This window comes from Nycticebus coucang, chromosome X, assembly GCF_027406575.1.
Source record: "Nycticebus coucang isolate mNycCou1 chromosome X, mNycCou1.pri, whole genome shotgun sequence".
Classification (NCBI taxonomy): Eukaryota; Metazoa; Chordata; class Mammalia; order Primates; family Lorisidae; genus Nycticebus; species Nycticebus coucang.
Window position 1 is genome coordinate 56163418 of NC_069804.1, and position 9686 is coordinate 56173103.

The 9686-nt window shown below is 39.3% G+C and overlaps 1 pseudogene; it reads left to right on the top strand.

Moving 5' to 3' along the window:
- Positions 1 to 1178: 1178 nt before the first annotated feature.
- Positions 1179 to 9091, top strand: LOC128576817 (zinc finger and BTB domain-containing protein 10-like; annotated as a pseudogene).
- Positions 9092 to 9686: the final 595 nt, after the last annotated feature.

Genomic DNA, 9686 nt, shown 5'->3' on the forward strand with positions numbered 1-9686 from the left:
TGCACAGACAGGACAATGGCAGGCCTTCAAGACCTCATAGATTGGATTCCTGAGGAAGAGGGACTAGGGGATCCAAAAGACCAGCCTAGTTGCTTGGCCTGGGTGCTGGCATCTGACTAAGCATCTGGACATCTTTTAGTTCTCACATGGAGGATTCAGAGTGCAGGACAAGCACATCATCCAGTCTGGCTACTGCCCACCTGTAAGCCACAAGGCAAGATAGAAACTGCCTCCCAAACACACAAAGTGGGTGTCCTGTCCTGTCAGCATAGTCTACAAAGGGGCATGAAACAGAGACAAAGAACTCCCCCTATTCCTAACCTCAAAGATGTCCAACTGTAATATAGCATATAGGCGGATGTTAGGTGACCTACGCTTGGTGGCCATACCTTTGAGAAGTAGAAGGGGGTTGGGTTTATTAGTGCAGCTGTGCAGGGTTTATGACAGTACAGTACAGGGAAGCTCCTCAAGATGGACCAGAATTTCTGGATCAAAAGGAGAAGGAGTTGAGGGAGCTATTGAGGAAGAGAGAGATTATGAGCCTAGAGTCTCTTCAGCACTGCAGACTTGGATCAACTCCCTGCCTCAGTTTTCTAAAGTCCTGGGAGGTGTTTAACCAGAAGAGAGACTCCTTCAAACTGTGGTGAGGACCACAGAGTCATAGGTTCCAGTCTGGGCTATACCACTCACTAGCCAGCAACCTTTAGCAAGGAGATTTAACTTCTCTAGGTTTCTGTTTCCTTAAAATGTAAATCAGGGGAAGTAATCTCTAATATAGAGATTACATGAGAAAATGTAGAAAAAGTGCCTAAGACAGAGCTTGGCACACAGGAAGCGTTCCACAAACAGAAGTTACTTAACTATTGTTACTGAAAGAAAGGCCAAATTAATTAGCTAAGTTTCCAGGTCCCTCTAATACATGGCCCTCATCTTTGGTCCAGCCTTGTCTCCCACTGCTTCTCTGTTGGGGCTTTACGCTCTAATCCTGTGGGATTAATTCCTATTTCCTCACCCTGCCCACACATGGCTCCACTTCTGTGCCTTTGATCTTGCTCTTCCCCAGCTTAGGCTGTTATCTCTCCTCCTCCCTTCCTAAGCAAATCTGCCCCATCCTTCACATCCCCACTCACCCAGAGAAACAGAGCTCCAGGGCCCCAGAGGGAGGTGAACAGAGGTGAATGAGGAATGGTGGCCAGCTGCCCTTCAGGGGCACTGATGTTCATCCAAAGGAAGTGGAAAAACAAACCTTGATGGTGATGGGCCTGGGGCAGAGGTGGGACAGAGGTGCAGAAAAAAACACTAGGAATTCCTTTCTGAGACTTCTCTGATCTTAGATTGGCACAGGAAGGAAGGGATTGCAGGCCAGGCCAGCTAAGGGGAACAAGAATCCAAGTTCTCAGGAGCAAAGCCATTGACTGCATCAAGGTCCATAGAAGCTAAATGCTTCTGGGCTCCAAATGTGAGGCCAACCAGAGTTAAATTTTACAGAAATTTGCTTTTAAATACTTGAACAAAGAAAATGGTATGATTTGCCCATGCGCGTGTGTGCATGTTTATTCTGTTATGTATATAAAATGCTAACCAGAATCTGGTTAGTGTTAATTAATATCCTAGGAGCTTTGGTTAACATTTCAAGTGTCTTATTAGGAATACACACTTCCATGTGTTAGTTATTTGAAGAAGCTCACACACCCGAAGTCTGCTGCAAATACTTAAATTATCTTCAGAAATCAGAAGTGATTGTTCATTGGTGAAATGAGTGATGTTCAAGACATATGGGTTGGCTAGAAATATTTACAGACACTTCCGCATGTATATGCATAGGCTACAAGAATCTAGCCAGACTAGTAGCATAATCATCCCGTGGAACAAGAGACTCCTCTAGCCACCTGCCAGTGGCTCCCTGTCTCTTTCATTAGAAAAGCCAAAGTGCTAATTATAGGGCTCAAAGACCCTTACTGATCTGGTGCTCCCCCCGACTAGCCCCTGTTGTTAGCCTTAGTTTGTCCATATGGCTCTGTCCCTCATTCACTTCCAGCCATACTGGCCTCCTCACTGTTCCTCAAACATTCCTGACACCGGGCACTGTCCTTTCTCAGGGTCTTTGCAGTTACTGTTTTCTCTGCCTAGAGTTTATGCCACTAGATATATGAAAAAATGAACAGCTAGTTCCCTCACTTCCTTTAGATCTCTACCCAAAAGTCATTTCTCAGTGAGGTCTTGCCAAGCTGCAATATCTAAAATTTTAACCCTCTACTCCAATACTTCTTATTTCCATGTCTGTTGTATTTCTCTACTTAGAACTTGCAATAATCTAACATGCTATATCTTTTACTTACTTATTTTGTTCATTATCTGTTTGTGCCAACAAGATGTAAGCTCCACAGCACCAGGATTTTTTTTGTCTGCTTTATTTCTCACTGCTATTTTCAATGACTAGAACAGTGCCTGGTACATAGCAGACATTCAATAAATATTTGTTAAATGAATAAGTGAATGTTTCTATAAGACTGGTATGGCAAATCAATGATAGCTGCAAATCTCTTGCTACATTTCCCACTGAAGGGAAAAGTCTAATCCCCCCTCCTCGTTGAATCTAGGCTGGATTTAGTGATTTGTTTGACTCACAGAATGTAGCAAAAGTCATGTTCTAGAATTCCTGAGTTGTATCGTAAGATTTGCAGCCTTTTCCCAGGCCTTTTGCAACACTCACTCTGGAAGCTTTAAGCTGCCATGTATTAATTGCACCTGCCCTGAGACCAGCATGCTGCAGAGTTCACAGGTACCTTTGTCAGAAATCTCAGCTGAGCCAGTTTTCTAGTCGTTTCTATAAGGTGGTAGCTATGTGAGTGAAGCCATCTTGGACCCTCAGAACCAACCCATCCACCAGCTGAGAGTGATTTAAATTATGCAGGACAGAAAAATCATCCAGTCGAGCCTGGTTAGAATTCCTCACTCTCAAGATTGTGAACTACAATAAAATGGTTGTTTTAAGTCACTCAGTTCTGCAGTAGCTTGTTACACAGGTATCAATAATTGGACTACCCAGGACATATTAATGTATCTTTCTCAAAAACCCTGCCTAGGCGCCTGGGAAAGTAACTTGCCTTTTTGGATGTTCTGCTGGAGAAAATTATCAGTCGCTTGAAAAGAAGTAAGATAATGCTGCAAAGACCAGCTTCCATCTAGTAACACCTCTACTGCCCTCCCCAACCCACCAAGGTCAGAGGACATGGGAGGGAAGGAGAAGGTGGCTGTCTTTACTGAACAGCCTGCCAACCTTATCAGGCCCCTTGCTTACAGAGGACACATGGTTCTCAGTGCTGTCAGCGAGATTGAGGTGCTCCTGGTCAAGAGTCAGGGGACGCCAGCAGGCTCATGAGCAGCTATAAGCATTTCAGTTCCCAAGGACTTATTGGCTCTTAAACAACAATAACAAAAACTTGACAGATCCAAGACTTAACTTTCCAGGTGGCTGCAAGCTGAGCCTGAATTGGAACAGTGTTGTCACTGACCTTGGTCCAAACAAGCCCAAATAGGAAGGAGAAGGCCATGTACTACAGCACTTTCTGGTCAGGCCCCATTTGTGTAGGGGAGTAAAAGTGCTCTAGGGCAGTGGTTCTCAACCTTCCTAATGCCGTGACCCTTTAATACAGTTCTTCATGTTGTGGTGACCCCCCCCCACTTAGCAACGAAAATAACTTTATGGTTGGGGGTCACCACAACATGAGGAACTGTATTAAAGGGTCGCAGCATTAAGAAGGTTGAGCTCCTTGCTCTAGTCCCAGCTCAGCCATAAACTTACTGCAGGGACCTTCCGCAAGGCATTTCATCTCTTTGGGCCTCAGTCTTCTCATATGCAGAGGAGAAATGTCTCAGTAGCAAACATGTTAGAAACTCTAGTAGTTTTAGCTCCAAGGAAGTGAAAGAAATAAAGATATGAGGTAGTGCCTAAAATGATAAAGTGACTTCAGTAAAAGTGCAATTGTATTTCTAAGTCCCATTTGTCCATGCCTCTTCCATTTTCTCTCCATTCTCCCTCCTGTCCCTGGTGTAATGAACAACTTCAGAATTGTGTTTGGTTCTGAAGTCTTCATTCCATTAATAAGTACATATGGAGCTATCAGGCATTGAGCAAAGCCCCAACGCCTCAGGATGCTTCATGTCTTATTCTCAAGTGCCTCTCCATGGCAACACGCTTCCACTTCATTTTCTTCTACTGCCTATTCTTACCTGTCCTTTCTCAGGGCAGTCGCTCTTAATGGAGATGGAAGTGATGGTATGGGCCATATTTGGGAATATGCAGTGGTATTTTGGATTATCACAATTATTGGGGGTCAGAGTTTCTAAAATCCTACAGTGCACATGATAATTCTGTCTTGTGTGACTTTTGAGCACCCTGCTGGACATTAACGTCAGTCTCTTATAAGAGACTCAGTCTGAATCACCTAGTTAAGCTGGCCCCAGATTCCTGACCATTTAAACTGTATAAAATCATAAATATTTCTCAGCTCAGTGCCTGTAGATCAGCAGCTAGGGCACCAGCCACATATACCAGGGCTGGTGGGTTCAAACCTGACTGGGCCTGCCAAACAACAATGACAACTACAAAAAAAAAAAAAATAGCTGGGTGTTGTGGTGGGTGCCTGTAGTCCCAGCTACTTGGGAGGCTGAGGCAAGAGAATCGCTTAAGCCCAAGAGTCTGAGGTTGCTGTGAGCTGTGACGCCATGGCACTCTACCGAGAGCGACATAGTGAAACTCTGTCTCAAAAAAAAATAATAATAAATATTTCTAATTCCTTTAAGCCACTAAGTTTTGGTTTGTTTTCCAATGATAATTGACCTTTATATGCCATTCCTAGATTGTCAGTCTCTTTTAAATAGAATATAAACTCTTGAGGTCAGAAAACTTGTCTGTTTTTCCCGTAAGTATTCCCCAGACACATAGCAAATGTCTAATAAATATTAATCAAATGAATGAAATTTAGCAACAGAGATATCAATATTGAAAAGTAAAATATTAAGACTATCACTATTTTTTAAAAATATGATTATTTATATTAAAAAACCTAAGACAAATGAGAAACCATTAGAACCTATAAAAATAATTCAGCAAAGTGACAAAATACAAGAGCAACATACAACACAAAAATATTTTTATATATCAGTCATAACTAGTAGCAAATAAGATAGATAAAAATAGCAATCACAGTACCTCTCAGAACTTTAAATTTCTCAGGGGAAAAAACTAACAATAAATGTAAACTCTAGATGAAGAAAAATTTAAAACATTACGGAAAGACATAAAAGAACATCTGAATGAAGAAATAGTTACAAAAGAAAATCTGAATGAAGCAATAGTCATGCTATAATTCAGTATGGTAAACCTCAATATTGCAAAGATGCCAACTAACTAAAACAACTCTATAAATCTAATCCAAATAAAAATCCTAATGATTTTTAAAATGTAGCCCAACAGCATGGTTCTAAGAATCACTTAGAGGAAAAAATGTTCAAAAATAGCTGAGATGATTTTGAGAAAAACAGTGGGAGGAAACTTGCCCTATCAGATGCTAAAATCTATCATTGAAATGTAGAAATTAAAATATTGTGGTAATGGAATAAACTTGACAAATAGATCAGTAGATCAGAATAGAGGGTCCAAAATAGATTCAAATATGTATTAATTCTTTAAACATGGTTTCTTTTGAATATATTTAAAATAGCTACTTTCAAGTCTTTGTCTGCTAAGTCAACATCTGGGCCCTCCTGTTGTAGTTTCTGTTACCTGATTTTTCTCCTGTGTATGGTTAACACTTTCCTCTTTCTTTGCATGTTTTAATTTTTTTATTGAAAATTAGATATTTTAGATAATATATTACATAAACTCTGGATTGTAATTTCTGTCCCCAGAAGCTGGTATTATTCCTGTTCATTTTGTGACTTGCTTGAACTCATTTTGTGTATTTGGGGACTATTTGAAAATTACAGCATCTTTTTATGAGGAGAGACTCTTGTACAACATTTAATAAACAGTTTTGAGCGTTTTCAGAATAGCTGAGTGAGGAGTTTGGAAAATACTTAATACTCCCCCCCCAAAAAAAAAACCAATACAACTTGGAAAAATTATTAAAAACAACATTAGAGGGCGGCGCCTGTGGCTCAAGGAGTAGGGCACCGGTCCCATATGCCGGAGGTGGCGGGTTCAAACCCAGCCCCGGCCAAAAGAAAAAAAAAAAAACAACATTAGAAATGTGACCAAAGGCATACAATGAATTGAGAAGCATTTATTTAAGAAAAGCCATGAAGCCTTGTTTAGAACAGTGAGAGTCTGGAAAACATCACAGCTAATCTGAGGATTCTGTACAGATTCAAAAAAGCAACAGACCAGCAGACTACCCAGAAATTTAAGAAGGAGATCTAATGAACAAGATAGGCCATAGTGGGCTTTCACATATCCCTGGCAGTCTGTAAATCTGTGGCTTGCACAGGGCTGAACACTTGCTCAGGAGAGACCAGAGAGGGCTCTACTTAACCCACGCAGAACACGAGCTCTTACATGAAAAGAAAATAAAAGTTTGTAGGCAGGCTTGTAAACTGCCTGTACTTTGAAAGCATTTACCAAACCACATGCAGATTAATTGGCAAATAATGGAAGTCTTACTGGCTAAAAATGTTTAAGCACAACATCTGATTAAGCATATGCTGACCATTAAGTTTTGCTGACTCAGTGGTATCCCCCAGGAAGCTTCAAAATGAAAATAAGAATTAAAAAAAAAAACTGAGAAGAAATCAGCAACTACATACTTTTGACAAGATAGACTCTACAAAATGAGTTCAAGCAAGTCACTAAAGGAACAAAATGAACAGGAATAATACCAGCTTCTGGGGACAGAAATTACAATCCAGAATTTATGTAATATATTATCTAAAATATCTAATTTTCAGTAAAAAAATTAAAACATGCAAAGAAAGAGGAAAGTGTTAACCATACACAGGAGAAAAATTAGGTAACAGAAACTACAACAGGAGGGCCCAGATGTTGACTTAGCAGACAAAGACTTGAAAGCAGCTATTTTAAATATATTCAAAAGAAACCATGTTTAAAGAATTAAAGGAAAGTATGATGATAATGTGTCATCAAATACAGAATGCCAACAAAAGGTAGAAATTATATATAGACATATATACACACTCACACATACACCATCTGGATTTGAACAGTACAATACTTGAAAAGTTCACTAAAGGGGCTCAACAGTATATTTGGGAAGGCAAGAGAAAAAAATAATGATAGATTAGTAAAGATTATGCAATCTGAAGACAAGAGAAGAAAAATAATCAAGAAATATGAGCAGAACCTCAGAGAAAGATGACACCATTAGTGAAACAACATATTCATAATGAAAGTCTGAGAAGGAGAGGAAAGATGGAAAAAAAAATTTGAAAACTCCAAACTTGCCCAATTTGATGAAAAACATTATGCATCAAAGAAGCTCAGTGAACTCAAGTAAGATAGATACAAAAAGGGATTCACACCTGAAAGTATCATAATTAAATTGTAAAACTATAAGGACAAAGAATTTTGAAAGCAGTGATTGAGAAGGGATTCATAATGTACAAGTGATCCTTAATAAGATTAACTATTGATTTCTCATCAGAAATCATAGAAGCTGAAAGACAGTGGGATGACATATTCAAAGTATTTCAAGAAACAGAAATCTGTCAATCTAGAGTTCTATACTCAGCAAAACATCTTTCAAGAATGAAAGAGAAATAAAGACATGGCCAGATAAACCAAGACTGAGATAAAATGTTAGTAACAGGGCTCCTTTCAGGATGAAAGAAAATGTTACTGGATTGTAACTCAAATCCAACTGCAAAAATGAGCATTGGTAAAGAAAAATACATAGATAAATATAAAATGCAGTATAAATATGCATTTTCTTTTTTCTCAACTGACTTAAAAAATAACTGCATAAAATACATATAAAATAATATAATTAGTCTCTAGTATATAGAGATGCAATGTATGTGCCAAAATAGCACAAAGGAAGGGGGATTAGTACTGCATTGGCTAAAAGTCTCTCTATTTTATTAGAATTAAGTTGCCATTAATGCAAAATAGAGTGTTTTAAGACACACGTTGCAACCCACAGAACAAAAACTAAGGAAAACAACTTCAAAAATGTAATAAGAAAAACAACAAAGAACTTAAAATGGAGAACTAAAATATCTATTTTAGGTAGGAGGGAAATGCTCCGCCAGCTTTATTGTGGGTTCCTTATGTGGTAGAGCCCAGCAGTTTAAGGCGTGGCTCTTCCTCAGCGCCTCTGAAGCCGGAGGGGGCGGGACTCTTAAGCGCGGGAGGAAGGATCTCTGTTTGGAGGATTTGGATGGTGCTCTACCCTTAGGGTCTGGTGGTGAGGAATATGAATCCAAATTTACTGGCTGAAGCTGGCTCTAATCAAGATGGAGGTGGATGCTGGTACTTCACATGATTTCAAGTATGGTTTGATGGTTGGCCCTTCAAGTGACTTCAAGTATGGGTTGATACCAGGTGCTTCAAATGATTTCAAGTATGGATTATTGCTGGAATCTTGGCCAAAACAAGAAACTTGGGAAAATGGTGAATCATCTCTAATCATGAAAAGTCGAAATGCCCTCATTGTAGCTATGTAGCCAAATATAGACAAACACTAAAAAGGCACTTGCTCATTCATACGGAAGTGAGATTTGTGGAAAGCTGTTTACTCAAAGAGAACATGTAAAAAGACATTCCGTGGTGCATAAAAGGGACAAAAAATACAAATATTTGGTGTGTAAGGAGATCTTCATGTTAGCAGCCAGTGTTATAATAAGACATGGATCTCAACGCTGTGGTGTTTGTGTAGACTGTGCGGATAAATCACAACCAGGAAGGCAAGAAGGTGTAGATCAGGGACAGGATACAGAATTCCATCGGGATAAAGAATATGAGGAGAATGAAGTAGGAGAAGCTGATGAAGAGCTGGTGGATGATGGAGAAGATAAAAATGATCCATGTTGATGGGATGAATTAGGAGATATTTGTATGTCTCTAGATGATTAATTGACGTACTATACTCCTCAAGAATGCTGTATTTGGGCATAATATGAATCGACAATTTGGATTGTTGAACTTGAAGGCTTGAAAAATATGGCACATACTGGATGGTGTTATGTTGCTGTGAAAACTGTAGGGTCGAATAGCAAAAAAAAACATTTTTTTATATTTGCACAGGACTGTACATGCACTTGCACGTGGAATCCCCACATATTCAGTCAGTTATCAAAGTAAAATATTTTTATTTATTTATTTATTTATTTATTTATTTATTTATTTATTTTTTATTGTTGGGGATTCGTTGAGGGTACAATAAGCCAGGTTACACTGATTGCAACTGTTAGGTAAAGTCCCTCTTGCAATCATGTCTTGCCCCCATAAAGTGTGACACACACCTAGGCCCCACCCCCCTCCCTCCGTCCCTCTTTCTGCTTCCCCCCCATAACCTTAATTGTCATTAATTGTCCTCATATCAAAATTGAGTACATAGGATTCATGCTTCTCCATTCTTGTGATGCTTTACTAAGAATAATGTCTTCCACTTCCATCCAGGTTAATATGAAGGATGTAAAGTCTCCATTTTTTTTAATGGCTGAATAGT